General features: G+C 34.8%; 1 protein-coding gene across 3 annotated transcripts in view; it reads left to right on the forward strand.

Moving 5' to 3' along the window:
* Window positions 1–22,534, forward strand: part of LOC106152336 (plasma membrane calcium-transporting ATPase 2) — an 89,014-nt gene that overhangs the window by 1,739 nt on the left and 64,741 nt on the right. For all 3 annotated transcript variants that reach the window (XM_087015113.1, XM_087015114.1, XM_087015115.1), the window contains exons 2-3: window positions 17,212–17,253; window positions 17,480–17,563. The gene's annotated coding sequence lies outside the window, so the exon portion shown is untranslated. The remainder of the gene's footprint in view (window positions 1–17,211; window positions 17,254–17,479; window positions 17,564–22,534) is intronic.

Below are 22,534 nucleotides of genomic sequence, written 5' to 3' on the forward strand. Positions count from 1 at the left end.
TCATTAAGTTGACTTTCTTCCACCAGCCAGTCATAAACAGAGCATCCAAATCAATCAACCAGGTAAGAGGTTGGCTGGTTGTACTGAACGTACTAAATCATAGGAAGTTTTCACACACTATCGTTCACCTACGCTCACTTACACAAGTAACCTTTCACTCTCATGATCGATCCCAGATTTGATGGTCTAAAACTTCACGTAAGTGTGTGCGACAGAAACCAAGTCAACCACAAGGATAAATCAACGTAACGCTGCTTTATTCAACAACTGACCAAGATTCATTACAAATATGATCTTTTATACAACTTTCTTTTTTCGCTACGATCTTATGCAGATTTTCTGCTGCAGGTCCGTGTCCAATCAGCGCACCAAAAGTTAATGGATTCTAATCACATAAATACGTTGTCGGGAGCGTCTCTTCATCTCTGGGTGCTCCCGACATATTGAATATGTTATATATATATATATATATATATATATATATATATATATATATATATATATATATATATATATATATATATATATATATATATATTTTTTTTCATTACGTTTACTTGACATTTACATTATATTTTATTTACGATAATCTTAAATATATTAATCTTAAATTAAAACTGTAACGTTTCATATTTAATAGTCTATATTTATTCAGGGGCTGGCGTCATCGGTCTCACCTAGATTCCACCCTTCTATTTGACCAATTTCTAACTTTGGAAGAGACCACAACAGGTTTCAGACAGTTTGTATGTTATCCATTCAAGACCAAAATTGATTGACCTGTTACTGTAGGTCTTCACTTTCACAAGGAACTATTTTGGTCCAGTGTGGCTTTAGGCCTTCTTCTCCATGATGTCTCCTGCAGCAGCTTAGGTGTGCAAGTTTGTCTGATGTGACAACAATTCCTAAGCAAATCAGTGAGGAAATGGAACGAAAAAACTATAGATAATGAGTATTTTATAGATGCCAGAAAGGACATTTAAGTTTTACAGTTTAAAAGAAAGATCACTTATGTAAGGGAACTGTTATTTTTCATGTAACGTCAGTAGGATGCTCAGTCTCTTTCTCTCTCTCTCTCTTTCTCTCTCAAAACACACACACACAGACACACACACACATAACACTGATGCTGCACATATCCTTTATTTATATCAAGAAGTAGCAGAAGTAGAAGTCGGAATCTAGCTTAAATGATTGTAGATCAGGCTTGAGAAGAAAAGCTTCAGAGATTGGTTCTGTCCAAACAGATAGTCTGTTAAAAATCAGTTTTAACCTATAAGCACTAATTCAGGCCTACCCAACTACCAGACTCGGCACCTAATGATCCTGAATTCACCGGTAGATCAGACCACACTACCCGTTTTCAAGGTGTGTGTCAGATGGCATTACACAGTATCATACCCTGAACAAATTTTGGGTGGTGATGCAATGCTTTTCAACCCGCTGAGAATCGTCACTATCACATCGCGTACTAGGCAAGAGCAGTGTTGCTCAGTTTGATGTAAGACAGTTGCTGAAAGAAAATTTGATGCATTCCAACTGCTGTGTGAAGGGTATACTCCTTCTATACATTTAAATATTCCGATGGTAATATATTATGTCTTAATATCCTGTAAAGCTTCTTATCTTTCCCAGTCCAGACCTGAAAATGATAAAAGCTTGATGCTGCTGTTTTTTTTCTGAAACGAAAGGAATCGTGATTTGTTAAGAATCAAGTTATTTACTTAGAAAATGCACAATTTACAAACCATTGAATCCAGGAGCTGTGACTTGTCAAGCAGTGATTTGAAAGTGGGAGAAAAAATATCCACAACATTTCACATGTCTGTATCATTGCATTCATCATTCATCAGTTTTATTTCAGGTGTTGAAATTTAGAGAAGTGATGTATAATGGCCTGACACATTGAGCTTGTTGTCAAATGTCAAAATGATTCCCATTTGACTTTAAAAGTTTGAGCTTGACGAATTTCAAAACAAAAATCAGGATTTATATGCTCTTTAATTTTTTATCAAAGACAGTTGCCTGTATAAAATATGTTGACTGTTTGGTGAGATCAACACAAAATACTTGCCACTGGCTAAAACAATTAAACAGTCTGTTTAAGATCTAGGATGATCATCAAATTCAGACAATTGCCCAGACTTTTAAAGGAAATGCATTTCCACCTTATTTATGTCTTCGTTATTATTATTATTATTATTATTTATTTTTTTATTGTTATTATTATTATTTTTAAATATGCACAGTATAAACAATTAGACATGAAATGAAATAGATTGAATATAGACTTGATTTGACTGTAGTATAAGAACTTGCGGCAGCTCAACTCACCTGGCTTATTTTGACCCAAGGCACTTAACAGAGGGTGGCACCAAGTAGAGTTTGAACATTTCTTTCACTAGGTCAAGAACATCAGTAGGAAGCATTGGTATGTGAGAACAATTTAATTTTTTACTTTTTTGTTGTACACTTTCTGTGTCATTATTATATTATTGTTTTGGTTCCAGTTTTGATATATGAAATTAATATTTAGATTTTAAAGACCAAATAACTCCTTTTTCAATAGGGATGTTCAGTGTTAATGAAAAATAATTATTTTGCCAGTATGAATACTGTTATATTGGAAAATAAATTTGCAAAGCAATTTCAAAGTTCTTGCTGTCCATTTTCTAAATACCATGTTGATTGCCCCTATTGTGAGAGTTCAACTGCTCCAGACTATACCAGAAGCTCCCAGACTGTCACTTCCTGTTGTAATCGATACAGAAATTATCAGCTTTTTGAAATCATGGAATGGAAAAAAAGTGCCAACATTCACATTTTTTCCAGCATATCATCCTGCCAACAGATGTGTTTTTTTTTTTTTTTTTATCTTAACATAATTAGATTGTGCATTTAATGCTATGTATATACAGGTTGAACTGCTCTTCAGAATTGTACATATGAATTTAAGAAAAAATAGTCTTCTGATTGCATTATTTGAAGATGATAGGCAAACTTTTGGTACTGTTGTAATTCTGACATTTAAAGTGAAAGCAGTGCCCCCTTTTTTACTACACCTCAGGCAAGTGCTTTCACTCAATTTGAGACCAAGTTGGATCAATAATGATAGTACAGATTATGAATTTTTGATCATGATGGGACATATATAATCATTTACAGGAAAAGAAAAATGTATGTCATATGACATTCATAAAAAATGAATAGTGATGTTAAAGCACATATAAGGAGAATGAAAGGCAAAGTTTAAAAAAAAGGATCTGTCCTTTAGAAGAATTTCCTTTTTTTGCATTTAAAATGTTCCAAAATTTTGGTAAAATACAAGAAAGCAGTAAACCTTATATCTTTTTTAAAGCATTTTTGCTCCCATGGCAATATAACCTTAAAATTTTAATAGTGGAATATTGAATGTACAATTTTAGATATGCTTTGTAGTCATGAGGATGAAACAACAGAAGAAGAAATTGGATCAATTTTTGTTGCTATTTGCAGGAACTTGCAAGGAGAAGGGAAATTTGAGATAAGAAGACACTTATCAAATCTAACTCATTTTAACCCTATGGGGGTTTTATCAATAGTAATCTGCAAAACTGATTTCAAATTGCCAACGGAATCAGATAAAAAGTCATTAGAACATGGCTTGCGCTTTTTCTGGACCAAATTTGAAAGTGTGTTGTATGTATAATGTGTCTTTTTAGCTTAAGGTATAGGTCGTCATCAATCATGTGATAGATCTGGGTGTCTGGGGACAGGTTTTTACACCCACAGACTTGGAGACCAACTTTATCAGAACAAGAAAAGAAAAGATAACAGAAACCAACTGCTTTCCAGTGGCAAATAATTTCTTAAGTAATGGAAATGTTTTAGAAGTTTGCTTAGGTTAGTGAAAATTGAAAATGCAATGATTATGGAATATAAGTCTAGATGCAAAATTAGTCATCTTTGTCATTTGAATGAATAAAAGAGAGACATGCAGCTACAGTGCTGCATGTCTCTCTTTGGTTGATGTTAAATTGAGCAACGATTGAAAATATTGACCAGTCACATTGTGAAGTTTTCAATGCCATGCTCCCAAGGCAATAGTAAGGGCACTGTCCACTTGCTATTAGTGACCACACTAAACAGGTTTTTCATCTATATATGATCGATTGCTGCATATTTTTAGTCTTAATGCTATAGATTTGTGTGAAAAAATGGGCAATGTCGGTCCTCAAGAGGCGGGTATAATGTACAGATCCACTAGTTGCAATTCCCCTGACACTTGCACAAATAAGTCGCATTTGTAAGTGATGCTGATTGGAGAGATGGCAATTGAAAAATGGTGAAAGTTTGCTGCAATCAGAAGTTGGCATATAGAACGATTACGCCATAGCTTTTATCAGATGTACTTTTCCTTGGCTTTGTGCCTGGGCTGTCAGGGGATTGAGTCGAGGATCTTCATGGAGGCTGTGATGGAAGTAATGGGACTCGGTGAATAGCCTAGCAGAGGTTCAATCGATGCTTTTAGATTTAGATTCCTTTCTTCAAAGGGGAATTGGAAGTAGGGTTGGTATTTAGATTCACCGCAGTGGACTTTATAGCTTTGTTTTAAAGAGCTTAAGTGGTGTCAGGTTGTAGCACTTAATCGTATTGGGTAAATGTCTGATTGTGGAACTGAGGAGGTACAGGTAAGGTTTTGGCAGGTTTGAACACATGAGATTTATTACTAATAGAGAGAGATTGGGAAAGGGAAATGGAGGAAAAAACAGTTTGAAAATTTATACACCTGAATCTGACAATGGCTCAAATGTCAGAGGGATAAGCTTGTATGGGCTACCACATTTGTGTACAGAGTGTGCAGGTGGAGCTCTAACCAACTGGAAAAAGCTGGTAGATTTTTTCCTCAATGGCTCAGACTCATAGTCAGAAAGGCCTTATCTGTCCTTCATTATTGTTTTTATCCTACTTATCTATACGTAACTTGACAAAAGATTCAGTTATAATATTTCTTGGGGAAAAATTATTGCAATGTTTTTTTTTTTTTTTTTTCATTTATTACTATATGAAAGTAAAGTGGGTGATGATGGTGCACTTTTTAGATGCTTTATTCATTCTTTCTCGTGGGAGGAAAATGACTAAGTCCAGTTGGGCATCTCTCTTCCGAGCTGATATTGTGTACTACATAGTTTTTTTGGTATGTGACAAATGTTTTACATTTAACTCAATTTTTTTTATTGAATTCTCTACAGTATTGACCAAGCTTTTAATATTGGGAAGGTTCTGCTACTTTATCTTTCAAGGTGAGTAGATTGTAGCCTCTTCTTAGCATTATTCCAATCTCTAAAATTTCCGCTTTTATATCATGCCTGTGTGGGAGGTTTTTAATTCAGGTAGCAGGGGCCACCACAGAGTGTTTGACTCAGATGGATTTATTAACTAATATTACTCATTTCCATACCTGGTTGGAGGATTGCAGTGCTCTATAATTGTTGCTGTCCAAATTCTCCAATTCTTAAAAAAAGTCTACATCCGAGTGAATCACTTACCAGCACAAGAATTATAATGGTTTCTTCACTGATGAAATTCATGCAGATGAATTGGTTGTAAAAATCATGATATTTTCTCAAATGATGAAGTTGATGAAATTCTTTCCCTGAATTAGTAAAAGATTAAAAGATAATGCCCTTTTGTACATTTGCACATTTTGTCAGCCTTTTGATTTAGACTTTACTTATGACTCAGATTTATCATTCCACTAGAATTTGACATTTGTGATGAGGAAAGAATACACAAGAGATTGGCATTTGCTTGAATTTTCCATTTTTGCTCAATTAGTTATGTTGAAAAAAAAAAAAAAAGATATCTATTGCTTGGCGCATGTTTATGTCTGTAAATTTTCACCAAAAACAAATTTTACTTAAAGGTACATACGAACCGAGCATCGGTGGAGCGTGGATTCCCAGTAAGACATGTAAACCACTTCTACTAGTTTCTTATACGACTCAAATAAATTCAACATGTCAAGGGATAAACTGAATAGATCACTCACTCAGCCATAAAAAAAAGCTTTAGACTGCTCCTTTCTTTAAATTTTTGGTCAGAAATTTAACCTACTTTCGTGACCTACTTTAATTCCCCATTGACATACAGCATAGAAGTCTAGCAGAAAAATCTGTTCAAACATCATTTTCGGGTAACATTAAACAATGCACTTTGGTAATTCTCTTAGCTATACTACTTGAAACTATATGCTGGCATTTGGTTGGTTTTTGTGACAAAAAATTGACTTAGTATGCATCTTTAACATGTACATTGGATTCATATGAAATATTTGAAGATTATGCCAGTTTTTCATTAGTGAGACTAATAATACATCTTTGCCCAAAACTTTTTGGTAATTATTTCGCTGAATCACACAGAGATATTACAGGTGGTTATTTTGAACGGCATCTACCCCAATCTTGGGAAAAGCCCTGCATAATATGGAAACAATACAGAGTTTATGAAATATTGCTTTCAAAGAGTCTACCTTTCTATAAGACTATACCTTTCATAAGGACTGATTTTCCAATAAAGTTTTTTAAGTCTGAATTCTTCACTTTTAAACCTGAATACAACTGATCCATTTCCCTAGAAAGAGATGATATTACCATCATTACTTTTTGAAAATAGTGGTGCAATTTTCATCCTTCCTTCTGGGCTATCTCCTCAGAAGCAGTATAAATTGAAAGCACTGCATCTGTACTCTCCAAACAATAATGAAAAGCATCATGTCTTTCTGTTCATATCTAAATGCAAATTTGAATCTGTCCAATAATGATCTCTAGCAAAAAAAATCCTTTTCTACTTTTTCCCCCTACAAAGCCTCTTCTGTGATCACCAACAAGATTAATTCGTTATATCATTCAGAAATATGATTTGTGGTATGAAATGGTAATTCGGTCAATATCTCCCCCTATCACCTCCATTTGCTTGAAGGCATGGCTCAAGTCTATACTGGATCAGGGTTGATGAAAATGGGAGCGTGTGAATCCGCCATATATGTTATCGATATTCTGGCTCCACGCTGTACTTACAGGGCCCTCTAAGTGTTTTCCGAGGTATTCAACTTTTGAAGAAGAATTGAGATAGTGTTTAGCATTATCATTATTATTATAGTTGTTCAGTTTTAGCCTAGCATTCCTTTACTGTTGGAACTTGGAAGCATCCAGTTTGCAGACTTTGTTGATGTAGAGGTAATCTGTTCACATTATTAAATATAATACTAGTATATATATATAAGACAAACGTTTTCTGGAAGTGGCCAAAAATTATTTTGTCAATAAGTTCGATGTTTTCTGCACTAAATCATTTATTTAAATTCTTCAGGGAAAAACTGGGAAGCATCCTTTGTGTGTTGAGGTTGGACATTTTTATGGGATAAATAAACTAAGCATGGACTGATTCAAATAATGCAAGTTGAGGTGTTTTTATCCTTTTTCGATACTGTTGTCCTCAAAAAAGGACAATATGGTGTTTATACTTTTTACAGTCCTGATAGCTCCAGTATGTTCTATTTTAGGGATCAGTTCCCTGACAAACGAGATATTTATCAAAGACAGTAAATTCAAAGTTGAGTACTAGTACGCACATGGAGATGAAACTTTTATTTGCTTTGATATGTGTGATAACTTTTTTTCATCTGAAGAGTCACACTGTATTGTCATTTTGTCCTATGACCCAATTTTACCTGCCATACTATATGATGTGTTTTTGTATAATTTTTACAGACCTGGATATTGCGTGGATCTTGGTAACTAATGAGGCATTACTGATACAGACATATTATGATAACCAGTTGCATTTAGCCAGTACTTAAAGGAAGTATGGTCTGATATATGTTTTAACTATTTTAACTGCTGAACCATTGTAACCAGTGTGCATTGGATTACTGTCCAAAAATAGCTGGTGCCACTTAATGGTAGTTGGGTCTGGTAGGTAAAGTGGTTATGATACAGGTACTTGAAAAGACAAGGAATTTCATACAGAAATGAGTCATTTGTGCAGCAGTCATGCACAAAATGTTGTATAATGTATGCAACTTAGAAATACTGGAAATTGGTGAAAACCAGAAGCTTTTTTGGCCAACTGTTGCCTTTGGTTGACATGATTAAAGGTTCTTCTTCAGTGCTGCAGGAAGAGGGAAGAAGGTAGCAGGTAAATGCAGTGATTAGCACATTACATAGTTGACTGTGTCTTTATAATTAGGCATTTAAGGCAAACTAAGATACTAGTAATTGAAACCAGCATATTGTCTTGGTATTAGTCTGTGATCAGGAGCTTATTCCATGTATGTTCTAGTGTTGTATTTTAGAATTGTCAGGAAAGCTGGATGAAATTTTATCTAAAGGAAGTGAACTTGTTTCAAAGAAAATTTATAGGATATTCAATATTGTGACATTTGTGATGCATTGAAATAGAAATTTATAATATGGGGGATTATAACTGAAATACCCACCGTGACACGTAGGAATGGTAGCCTTTGAGGCTGGATAGAACAGTAGTCAAAGCTCCTTGCTTTTGACACTCACTGTATGATAGTTTGCTTTTTTGTAGGAGCCAAAATGGTTCTTCTCTATATTGTGTTTCTTAAGTGGTTGTATTACTTTGACTGTTCTAAAAGATTATGACAAAAAATATGTACTGTTTTTCAAAAAAAAAGAGAAAAAAAAATTGTAGAACATATTCAGTTTGAGGTATTATAATCATGGAGCCACAAGTTTTAGTTGCAGAAATAGCCACCCACTTTTGTTTTTGTTTTTTTTTTCTCCTCATTTTCTAAAAATAATTTCAAATATCAATTAATTGGAGGGCTTTATTGATGTGAAAATTTTGCCCATGTGTACCATCTTCATTCGCTCAATGTTAGTATTTTAACCAAATTGCTAACATAGACATGCACTGATCTCGCAAGAGAGACTTTTAACTTGTATTAAACCTTAGCGACACTGCTAGTTCACCGTGCTCTTCATTAGTGGAAATTACCCAGAGAGCAGATTTTGTCTTGTAGTAGGCCATTGAAAGCACATGCATCTTGCACCTAACATCATTATTTTCCTTTTATTCCTACTCTCTCAATTGCTATCTTCCCACTTGCATTATATTCTTTTATTTGCATGACCTTTTCCTTCCTGTAGTCCCAGTGTATTTAAATGAGAGCTATTACTCTTTCATTGCAATTTTTTTGGGGAGAGATGCCGATTTCTATGTGAGGATGTTAATTAAGGGAGAGTCATAATGGGGGGAAAGGATGACTGCACTATCGAAAATAACTCAGTTGGTTCTGCAAAAGAAAACATGTCACTGATTAAGTGTACAACATGCAACAACAAAGGATATGACTAATCAAACAGCCGATTCTATTTGAAAAAATGGGTTTGAATGGTTTCAATTATCATTGCACACTTCTATCACTCGTTTGTATACATCTATATAGCCGCCTCTGTCATATCCTGTTTTCTACATTTTTTCTTCTCATCTGCTATCAATTTTCTTATCAGTATTGCTGTTTTCTGCAGCATGTCACACAAGAGGATCTTCCTTCTTTCTTTATAGATTCAGTTTTGTTAAAAATATCTTAAGTGCCTTGCTTGATATGTTCCATATCACCATCTCGGAGTTGAACTAGAGTCAGTAAAGCATGATCAAATGATTTATATTTTTAGAAGAGAACTACAAGTTCAGACTAATGTATGCTGGGCTGGATGAGAGAGATCGATAAAGTCCTTGCATTAAATATATTATATCGGCATTTGCCATTTCTATGTGGTAGGAAAATTGCCGACTGATCAATGGGGAAGAGAAGCCCGGCAAAGCACTGGCTGTCTGTAGTGTACTTGGTAGGTGGGTGGGTTTGTGAACTAATTTATAACACAGCATGAGGAGTAGTGCAGTTCTTATGGAATTCATTTTAGAAATAAAATTGGTAGATTTATATAAGTAGTCGGTAGATATATCATAGAGACTGAGCTGGGCAGGCATTGCCATATGGTGTATAATTTGACAGTGTGCCTGTTTTACTGTGTTTTAGATGCTGCACTTTAATTTAAACAAGTTATATAATGAAATTTTTTTTTATTTTCAAAGGTTAGTTGAATATATGATAAAGGGGTACAAATGTGTCATTGATCTTAAATGATGACATACATGCCTTAGAACAGGCTACATGATGTAATCTCAAATTCATATATATTCAGTAGCCATGTACTTTTTATGTACAGACACAGATGTGTCTGTACATATTGCCATCACCTGCGTCTGTCGTCGCCGTCGCCGTCACCGATCATGTCGCCGTCGCCGTCGCCGTGCACTTTCAGCGTTAACACCATAAGTGGAAGACAGTTTTACTTTTTGGCTTTATATTTACAGAGCTGACTAATATTCATAAAACGCAGGTCAAGTTCGAAAATCAGCATGATCAGGCCATTATTGTAGAATTTATGCTGTTTTTTCACTTTTTAGCATATATGCAACACTGTTAACACATTTCAAGGAAAACCGATAGACCTGTTGTCATGAAACTCACAGGAGTAATCAGTCTTACTAAAACGCAGATCAAGTTCGAAAATCGGCATGATCGGGCCACTATTTTAGTATTTATGCTATTTTTTCACTTTTCAGCATATATGCAACACTGTTAACACATTTCAAGGAAAACTGATAGACCTGTTGTCATGAAACACAGGAGTAATCAATCTTACTAAAACGCAGGTCAAGTTCAAAAATCGGCATGATCGGGCCACTATTTTTCTAGTTATGCTGTTTCTTACACTTTTCAGCATATATGCAACACTGTAAACACAATATTAGAAAAACAGATGGGCCAATTGTCATGAAAGTCACAGGAGTGGTCAATTTTACTCAAATGCAGGTTGAGTTCATAAATCAGCATAATCGGGCCATTATTTTTGAAGGTATGCTGTTTTTTCACATTTCCTCAGATTCAGTTTTTAGGCATGTTAACAGTCTCGTTATTAAACTAATAAGATACGTGAAAGTGTTTGTTTGACATTTCCTGCATCTTTACAACATTGTTAGTTGATTTTGTAAAAATGATGGTAAACATGTTATCGTGTATTGTGTAATAAAGTTTCAAAAATGGAAATAAACTCATATCATTGCAGTTTGTCAGATTCAATCATTCACTATGTTCAGAATCTCAGAATGGAAGAAATTGGACATTTAACACTGCTCTATTGATATTTTTCTCATCTCATCAATTTTCTTAGTTGATCATATAAAAATGGCAGTAAACTGTTAATTTTATTTTATGTTAAAAATTGTTAAAAATGGGGGAAAAAACATTTCAGAACAGTGCTGTCTTGTTTACATTTTGGCATTTTCAAGTTGTGACTTTGAAGTTCCATGGGCCTGAAGACCTTTGCTAGTCACATTTTCTGAATATCCATGATACTAATATTTTATTATTAAAAATTGATGGTCATTATGCTGTTAAACATTATGTAATATTGCATCAAAATTTGAAAAAACCTATTTTGGGCACTGCTCCCATGATTACCTTTTAAGAAAAACCATGTCACTTACTGTGCTTACAGGAAAGAAACATGGGACTAAAATACAGCTTCAGTAGGCAATGCAATCTGCCAGTTAAACAGTTTTTTTGTGAAAATTTAATTTTTCACATATTGGCATTTTCAAGGTGTGACTTTGAACCTCCACAGGCTTGAAGACCCAGGCTAGTCACATTTTCTGAAAATCCATGATACATATATTTTGTTATTAAAAATTGATTGTCATTATGCTGTTAACCATTATGTAATATTGCATCAGAATAGAAGAAAACACAATTTTGGGTACTGCTGCCATGATGACCATTATGGGAAAACCATGTTACTAATGATTGCCAAACTTTCAAAAAAGAAATACAGGACTAAAATGCAGCCTGAGTTGGAAAAGCAGTCTAATTGACTTCTTTTTCTGGAAAAGTGTGAACTTGAACTCCCATGGGCCTGAAGCCTTATACTTGTTTCACATTTTACTTACATTGGTATTACCTGTTGAGCATAATTAAAATTTGATGTTGAATTTGCAGTTTAACATAATGTACTTTTGCATCAGAATTGACAGTAGCCTATTTTGTTATTTCCTGCTTTTTGTCTGTACATTTGACAGCTTTGCTGCCTTGTTACTTTTTATCCTTTGCCGTCTCTTTAGGTGATTAATATAAATACGGATCAGCAAGGAAATAAGAAAAAATTAGAATGTTTCAGACTGGCCCTGCTTTTTTTTTTTTTTTTTTTTTTCGAGTATGTCACATACATGCAGGCCTGGAGAAGGAATGACAAGGTTCATTCTAGCATGATATTGGTTTCAGCCCCATGGCATGATGAACGTCAGTCGACTAATTCTTTTAATGAATCGTGGGTAAATAATGTCAGCCAACTAATTCTTTTAATGAAACATCAATGACAAACAATGTTCAAATGCTTTAGCATATTCTCGAGCAAAATTTGATTATTTTGGGCAGTTGTTGAAAAAATTGTACATGAGGATGAGGCAGGAGTTATGATTAATTGAATAAGTAAAATAGACGGGTGTAGATTTTAGGATAGCAATCTCTATGACAGGCAGTGGAGTAGTAGGTAAGAAAAATGCAGTTTAATTTCTTGTTTCTAGATTGATTGAAGGTATTAAGTTCTTTTGCTCAGGTGTCTGGGCTGTTTACACTAGTGCTGTTTTTTTTTTTTTTTTTTTTTTTTAAGGGAGGGGGGGGTGTCTAAAATGGATTATTACCAAGTAGACTTGCATACTCCTTGTGCCTGGTTGGAGACCTACTACATAACTTAAAAGTGAAGACAGATGCTGAATTCTACAGTAGCTTAGAGACTAAACACATTGCAGGAAAAAAAGATGCTGTTCAAGGAGTGAAGATTAGGAGGGACCTTTACAGAAGATTATGTAAATATTAATTAATCCCATGTTGTTTATAAAGTTGCTGGGCAAAGTAGGCCATTTTGTTAAGCACCAAATGCATTAAAGGGCTGCCATAGGAATAGGAAAGCATTTGCAGTGCTAGGAGAGAGTGTTCTTGGTGATTCAGTTTCAGAACATCAATTAAATCTGCGAAGACCTACCTGCATGAAATGTCAAGATATTCCTTATCTGCCCAGAAGTATGCTGCCACCCTCGCATTAAAGTCATGACCGAGGAACTATTTCCATGAGGAAACTGCTCGTCAAAATTATCGAAGCAACTTAGCATCAGTCCATTTTCTTGGAAACCATTAACTTTTTAATTTCAGTTTATGTTAAAGGGATTTCTGTCTTTAGGAGCATCACTAACTTCTGTGGATCCCATTTTTATGAACAGACACTAGTTAACATGTCTTTTACCAACCATGTGTGTCGTGTTCTTTGTGGTTTTGTTTTGTTTTTTATTCTGACTTTTAACTTTGCAACCTACAAAAAATATAGCATGGAAGTGTTTTTAGTATTATGTAGATTGCATTATATTGAATCCTTGCTCAGGATCAGATGGAAGATTAATTAGATTTTATATGGGTAGAATTATACATGTTTAAAAGTACTTTCCATTTTTCACTTTTTGCTGCTTTACGAAAGTGAATGATCTGTTCATCTGAATGATCTTTCTTTTGGACACACAAAAAGATTTATTAAAAATGAGAAACATGCTATTGGTGTATGCAGAAAAAAAGATGCTACCTGTACGGAGTGAAAAAAAGAAAGCCACAGTAGCAGAACCAGTCAAGTGTCTGTGGTGGCCCTGCTTGACATTACACAGCAGTGCCTGCTGACATATAGACCTTGTAGTGTTGTCATTCTGGAGGCAAAACCCACTACTCAGGAGTGCAGAGGGTTTCACAATAATAACACCAATTCTAAATATTCAGAGCTATGAGACGAAGACCTGGAGAAGCAAGTGGTTTTCTGTGTTTTTCCCAGGAAATCTAGGCAAATGTGTAGTATTGACTTTGCCACTTGAAGCTTACTTTCCAGATCCATACTCTCTCTCACTTTCTCCACTCATCAGATGCCCAGCAGTGCTAAATCTCCATGCCTGTTATTCAATGTTCTGCTTATATTGATTGCGAGGAAGTTCTTTCTATGTGCAAAATCTTGAAGCAAAGAGGTGGACAAATATTTGTCTGAAGTGCAGATGCTAAGGAGCATATGCAAAGTTCTCTGGCACTTGAATCTGAATATCTGATGGATTTAGACGTATTAGCATATGCCTCAGCCTCTCTGGAATGCCCAGTGTATGAGTCCGAGCTGATAAGGCAGCTGAGGTTCAGAAGTAAAAGGTGGGCCTAAAAAGGCCACTGGGCTGGGACTTGATGAAAATCTGTAGAGCTTCTGTAACTTATCACAGGGATCTTTACTAGTAAATTATATTCTCTTCTGGTGGTAATATGTTTAATACTGAGGCCATGCGGGTATGTTTTTGTGAGAAAAATATCAGTGTGATCTGACATGAAAATGGCATACTTTTAAATACTGAGTCAAAATTTTGTCTTCACTGGGCTATTTTGGAAATGCATTTCCTGTCCAATTTTTGGAAAATGGAGCCAGTCTGTTTAACAATTTTAACTTTGGTTATAGGTTTTAAAGTATGTGCCTTTTGCACATTCAAGTTTTTTGATGGTTGAAGATTGTCTTGTGCCCAATTGTCAGTGCCCAATTTTTGTCATAAGAAGACCAACTATGGTCATTTACTCAGTGGTACAAAATGCACAGAAGGCAACTCAATATAGTTCAGACTTCAGACTGATCTGTATCATATACATATTATATATCATTAGTCGCCAAATATGCTTGCTGTTTTTGAGGACTTGATGTTTGTGAACAGACATTTTGCTTAAATTTTGTGCTTATTAACGTTTACGATTTAGCTATTTGTTCCTGCTTTATGCCCCTATTTCACACAGACCACGAATCCCACGAATGGCCATGAATTGACAAATTTCACAATTCGTGGTTGAATCGTAATCAGTTCGTGAAGTTCTTAACAGATTCGTATATATTCGTAGTCAGTTCTTGCACTTCTTGACCAACAGGAATGGGTGGCAAAAACTTTGATGCCCCTGTTTCACACAGACCACGAATCCCACGAATCGCCAGGAATTGAAAATTTGGTTGAATCGTAATCAGTTCGTGAAGTTCTTAACAGATTCGTATATAATCGTAGTAAGTTCTTGCAATTCTTGATCAATCGGGAATTCGTGGCAAAAATTTTGAGCTGTTCATAGTTTTGGCCACGAACTCCCGATTCCAAAAAATCGTAGTGAGTTTCTGGACAATATTCGTGCGATTCCAGCTGAATCCCACGAATATTCGTAACACTATCGCACCTGTATCGTAACTGAATCGTAGAGCGTGTCGAATTAGACCAGAAAATTGGCAAAATCTCACGATTCCAGCCGAATCCCACGAATATTCGTAACACTATCGCACCTGTATCGTAACTGGATCGTAGAGCTTGTCGAATTAGACCAGAAATTTGGCAAAATCTCAAGATTCCAGCCGAATCCCATGAATATTCGTAACACTATTGCACCTGTATCATAACTGAATCGTGAGCGTGTCGAATAAGACCAGAAAATTGGCAAAATCTCACGAATCCTCACGAATCCTAAAATTTGTCAATTCCTGGAGATTCTTGGGATTCGTGGTCTGTGTGAAATAGGGGCCTTAACCAAGTAGTACACCAGTCAGAAACAACATTGAAGAGAAAATTGCCTGAAAGTAGCATGTTGATGACAACATTATATAACAAGATCTCATAAATATTGTGGTTTTAAAACAATGGAAAATAAAAGGTCTTTAAATTATATTTTCAAAATAATACTGTAGATTGCTGAATGACTCCACCTACTTGACTTAAAAAAAGAAAACAAAAAGTGAACATGGCTACTGTGTCATAGAATCATCGTAATCAATATTGGGGGTGGTATGTGTTTGACTTGGCATAATAACATGTGGTAGCAGTGGGACCATGTGGTTGTGTTGAGTATGCTATTGACACAACCCAAAACACAGTCAATTATTAGAATGTGGGGGAGGATATGATGAGACCAATAAGTTGTTTTCTACATTCTGATTGTTTTTGCGTCATGTTTTTCTGTTTTTGTGAAAGTGAGGCAAGAAAACAAAACACTCTTGTGTTGTACAAATGGATGTAGTTAGCAAGTTAAGTAAGGTAAATATGCTTTTTTAGCGTTATAAATAAAAGTGTTTTCTTCAGTCTGCATCATTAACTGGGTGTACTTTTAGTTTCTAAGTGTAAAATTAGAAGGGGAACTTGCCAATTTATCTAAAGTGAGTTTTATAAGAAGGCAAACGCCATGTATTTATATATTGGTGTAGGTGCAAGAGATATTTAAAATATACAAAGGAAGATTTGTATTATTCGTGCTTAGTCTATTTTAAATAGTCTCCAATAATAAGATTGATTTTAAGAAAGAAAATATTTGAAGGTCATTCAAATTATTCAATATTAGATATTTACCCATGTCTATTATGTATTATTCTGTTATTATTATTAAAGCACTCAAATTATGATTTGTCTTAGACCATATATGATAGATAAATAGGAAAAGTCTCCACTAATAATATTGATTTAAAGAAAAAAGATTGATTTAAAAGTGGTTCAAATTATCCAAAATTAGATATTTACCCAGAGTAAATATTATTTGTGCTTAGTATTTGACAAGCTGTCGGCAGTATTCACCCATACTGTACAAGGTGTTGTATTTCCCTATATCTTATACAGTACTTATTGAGTGAGTGGTGCTGACATCAATGCTTATATTCCAGCCTGGCTTCAGCTCAGTTCTAATATCATCAGTATGGAAAGGTTAGATGTCAATATTGTATTGATTGCTGGTTGGAGTAAATGTCCACTGAGCTTGTGTGATAATCATAACAACTTTTCTCATGCAGCAGGGAGGCACTTTTATTATTCAAAGACTATTTACAAGTGATATCAAAATGGCAGACTGGTCGTTGAGTAAAGTGATCTGATTCTGCGATGGACAGATTGTCATGTCAGGGAAGAAGCCTGTGATGGGTTTTTGGGGTTGTTTTTCCTCTTCCCTACTATTGCTGCTTTCCAGCGGAGACCTTAATATGATAATCCTACACATTTAGTCATAACGTACATTTCATTGATTGTATTTTGCAGTATATTTATACCTGTGTGTTGTCTTTCCAGGTGAGAACAACAGGCTGGCCATAAGAGGTGGAAATTTGCCAGGTAAGACAACAAATTATGTCGAAAAATGCCAATAAAAGGCATCTACAATGGATATCTGAGTATGCCATGTTTCTCCAAGCATATGTCATTGCTTCATCATCAGTAAAAGGCCTCTGAAGACTACTGGCGTTCAATATTCTTTCTGTGTGTGACTTTTCCGTCATATGTTTAATGGTTAAATTTTGTATAAAGGAGCAAGTGTTACAGATAAATTGTCTAATTTTAGCATAGATCAGAGGACGTCTCAGTAGAAGTGGCCACACAGGGAGGACTGGACTGATGCCATAGTTTGTTTGTTTTTTTCTATGATGTAAGTACTCTTGCTTAGCAAATCCTTTGCTTTATATATGTTTATGTGGGTGAACTGGCTACAGATAATGACTAAGTCAGTAATGAGCTGCACTGATTACAGATGGGTTAAGCTGAAGCTAGTGAAGCTGACAATTTTTCGGGGCTGGTTGAACATATTGGGGAAAAAAACAAGTAAGGTCATATTGGGTTATTTTATATAAATATTCTGTTACCTTTCTTAACTGAGTACGATGTTAGAGCCTGCATGTAGCTATAACCAGCCAATTGCAAAGTAGGAAATAAGTAAAGTATAAGGGAATAGCAAACTAGGCAATAGAAAAGATTGTTGGACTAATGTGCCTTACAGGGAATCTTCACAACATGTTCCTACCATCCACCATCTTGAAAAAATTAATAGTGTACATCGTTTAATTGGGATGTTAGAGAAATTGCCTATGATTGGCTAATGGAAATTGTTAATGGACACATCACTGGTTTGTGGACTCGTGCTTGTATAAATTGTTCTTAATAAAATGTAGTGCATGTATGTTAAGCAATCTCTGTCAAGTGATACACGAAGCATTTTATGATAGACTGGCTTTTGATGACAGGAAGGTAAACTTATCCTTCTTTGCTATATACTTTGGTTGCGGATGTGCTTCTTTGTTTAGCATTCTGTCTCTGAGGATTATTCAACCGTACGTAATGATGTAATGAGTATATAATGGCAAGTTTTTTTCCTATCATGCATCAGCCTTTCAATATCTATTGGTATTGAAGTCTAACATTTTCCACCCGGCTCTATGAACTAACAGCACAGCTCATATAAGCCAGCAAATGTGTCCTTGCAGCAGTCATAAATATTACAAAATAGACATTTATGTCGCTGGCTGCTCTACGTGCATGCACTGGAACCAGGCATTTGTTGGAGATGATTTGATTAATCCAAGGGCAGAGGAGCGTACAGTTAGGTAGGAATCAATTAATAGAGGCAGAATTTACATTTACTGGTTTATAATAGTTTTTGAAGTCTACTTGATTGGTGAAAAAAAATGAAACTGTGTGAAATTCTTAAGCCTGATAACGATTGTTTTTACTTATTGATTTGCAGAGTGAGGTAATGCAGTCAACCTGTTTATTTGTTGTCTTATGCCTTTTGAAACCAGTGTGTTCAGTCTTATTATAAGTGCCATGTAATTTAAAAAATGTTTATGTTATATTTTGTACCGTGTCTCAGTTTTGCCTGCTTTACTTATTCAAATATCATTCCTTATGAGAAGGACCAAATTAAATATTGAATAATGGCATTCATTTTAGTGAAAATGAAATTGTACTTGGATATGTGATGTCCATTAGAATAGTGAGTGACATTCTGATTTATACATGATTTACTAGAGTGTCTGTCTAGGAGTAACTTGTGACTTGACCCTGTGTGCAGCTCCTTTAAAATACTCATAGCAGAGTGTGGCTGGGAGGCATACATTACTGTATGGCCTTACCATCTCAGTGTGGCTTGTGCAATACAGGGTTCTATGCCAGATATTTCAGTCTGTTCGAGGACATATATAGACTTGTGGACCATATCCTGCCATTCTATACAACAAATTCTCATAAGACATATGAAACACGGAAATGTCAGTCTTCCAGATATGACTGTGGTAGCAGGTCCATGTTTCTTTTCTGTAAGGTGGAGAGCAACCGTGGCTTGATAGACTGAGATTTTGTAATGTTGGGTATGGATTTTTTTCTCTTTGCCATAAGGTGACAGCTTTCCAAAAGGAAATGCTGGCCTTACTACTAGGCATGTGGGCTTTTCCTTCTTTATCAGTGTTGGCATTTGTTTTGAGCAAACTTCAGAGATAAATGAAAATTTCATTTTCTTTTGGGAGATGGTTACCAATAGTTACTGGGTTTAAGGTGTTTCTTTCCTGGCGTGAATAGGTTCGGTTTAAAAAAGGATATTGACCTAACAATGTGCATTCATTTTAAACAAAGATTTAAATGGTTATAGTTGAGGAAATTACAGATACTATAAATAGGAAGAAAGAATATATATGTAATCAGATCCAGTTCAATACCCAGATTTACCTCCTTTATCATGTGGATTTTAAAAAGGAATTATATATAATGTTGCTTGGAAATATTGATTATTCTGAAGACATAATGGGAGTTCAGCCTTGAGATTGGCCTAGTTTTTCATGGCAGGTGGTTTTCTACTCACCTGAAGTTCATTGGAGTGATGGTTGGTTAATATTTTGTTGTTCTGAGGGAGTGTGAACATTACAATGGATGGATTCCCCCTGTCCCTCTGGTGACATAGAACAAAGACAGTAAGCATCATAACATGGAGATGTTTCCCAGTGACAGTGCTATATAATACCTAAGGCTGAAGTATTTTATTATTATTAGTACTATTTTATTTTGAGCTTGTATTATGGTATTCACTATCATCATGGCTGCTTGGATTCACATGGTTCAAGAAGAGAAAGGTTTGGTTATATCCTTAATCTCTCAATCTAAAAAAGCTGTCTGCTTGAAATGAGAATCAAATGGTAACTGACAGTCTTTGATTTAGCTGGAGAATAGAAAGAGTTTAGGGATTAATGTCATGTATAACAAGAAATAATTGATATCATTGATCAGAGAATAGACCAAAAAGAAGATTATGGGTGTTGCAACTGGTAGAAGGTGGTAATAGTAACTGTATGGTTTCTTGTCAAATTAATTTTCCTCTAATTACATGTTTAGAAGGGCCACCAGTGAATTTCTGTGGTGCACAAATGAAATTAGGATTTCATTACATGAAAATTCATGATATGTTGTCATTCTGTTATTGTTTATTTATATTATTAGTTACTAGTACTTGGTTCGCAATAAAAAAAAAGTTCATGTACAGTTATAATTTACACAATCTACAGGTGTTATCACAGTTTCAGTGAATAAATATATTCTGAATCAATAAATAGTGCATGGCATTGAAGTAAGGACAGATATTTGACATATTCTGGCATGTTAGTGAAAGTAAATTTCGCACATAAACTGCATATTATTATAAAGCTTCCTTTGAGGTTCATTTTACTTTACAAGTGGACAGGAAATTTTATTGAAATTTCTTGTACAAACTTATATTACTTTGTTTCATAATATTGTGACCTGTAGGTTGTTAAAAAAACCTTGAATGTAGAGATTAAACAACTCAATAGAGAAAGTTTTAAAGTGGGAATTTTAACTTAAGATGAATAATATTTACTAGTAAGTAAGACCTAATAAACAGTGAGATTTCCATTACTGACAATAATAAGAAGCACAAGCGACAGAGCCCTGACCTCCTTCCCTGCCCCAACCCTAGTCTTACTCTTTTCAAACTGAACCTCAATGAAAAATTGCCTCAAAATTACCCTGTATGGAAGAGAATACAATAGTAAAGCTTGCATCAGGTGTCATTTGGTGATGAAGAAGGTAATATATATGGTTAAAGGGATAATTACTCTTCGTATGAGATCTATATTTCCCAATAAAAACATTGTGAATAACTCATAGAAATATAATATATTCTGTTTTACCACAAAAACAGCAGTTATAGCTATTAATCTGATATCTGAGCTTGTCTTTAGACCACGTGACCTCCATTGATGGCTATACTCTGTTAAAATCTCTTAGGAGATTTTAACAAAAAACCAAACTTTTTAGAAAAAAAACAGGGACTAACTTTTAATTTTAAAAATGGATTCATTAACCATTGGTAAGTATGAGAAAATTGTTGTTTACTCCAGGAAAATTCATTTTTTGGCCGAAACGAAGAATTATAATCCCTTTTATGTATTTTGAGACTGACATAGCTTCAGAATTGACTTTTGTAGAAAAGAAAATTTGCAAAATAAGCTTATGGCATCCGAAGTCATTGCAATGTTGAGTGATATGATGCATTGTTTTTTATGTTATAGTATTATACTATATAGTTAATGATGATTCTATGTTCTATTCTGTGTTCTGTTCTATTCATTGTTCAACATTTAGGTCATTTCTCAACCAGTTGATATCTAGCATATTTAATTAAAGTTCCTATGGTGTGATACCAACTGTTTTTCGATGATATTTAGCCCAGTTGTGTCTACAACATGTACAGTCAGTCACGTTTGAATTGATTGCTTGACATCGCACCTTACACCTCTTTGAAATGTGAGATTGACTCAAAAGTTGTTCAGAACCGGTCTCAATTGTGGCCAGTGTGAATGTATCCAGAGCAGCTGGGACCAGAGAAGAGTGTTTAGAGCAATAGCACCATTGGTCAGTATATGTAATTGCTCCCCTACTCTCACTGTACATATAGACATAACATAATCCTCAATGTGTCGCCTCTGGGTTATTTAGTAAGCCTCCCTCTTCAGTACAGATGGGGTGCCTTGATGTGCATTACACATATTTATTATTTATGTGCATCTAGGGAAGCATTTCATATATGTTTTGATCAATAAACATCTAGTACAATTATTTCAATAATTGAAACTAATGTTTCCTTTTTTTCTTTTGACATTTTAGTAGAAAGCACTTTCCTGATACTTTGTACTGAAATTAAAGACCGAAACAACATTGTTTATTTGTGTGTGGTCCCTGTTTATTGTGTCATCTTTTCTTGAACCCTTTAGCCACTGAATCTCTACACACATGAAGATTTAAATTTTAGCGGTGTTCCTGGGAATTAATTCAATATTTTTATTTTACACAAATCTGTCAGATCTTTTTTTCCATTAAATTGTTTATGATTTAAAAAAATCTTGTATTTAGTAGCATGATGGGTGATGTGGATCACCAACTTGGAACAAATTTTAAATGAAAGGGCTACATTTCACTCTTATCACAAGAGCTGCATTCAAGGCTGCTGGCATCACAAGGGTATTGATCAGTCTTTAGTCTTCTGCACCTTCTCTCTCAGTTTTATAACAGCCCCAGTGGAATTTTACACCCTATAAAACCATAACATAAAGTTGTG

This window comes from Lingula anatina, chromosome 6, assembly GCF_051362555.1.
Source record: "Lingula anatina isolate TDL-2025a chromosome 6, LinAna3.0, whole genome shotgun sequence".
Classification (NCBI taxonomy): Eukaryota; Metazoa; Brachiopoda; class Lingulata; order Lingulida; family Lingulidae; genus Lingula; species Lingula anatina.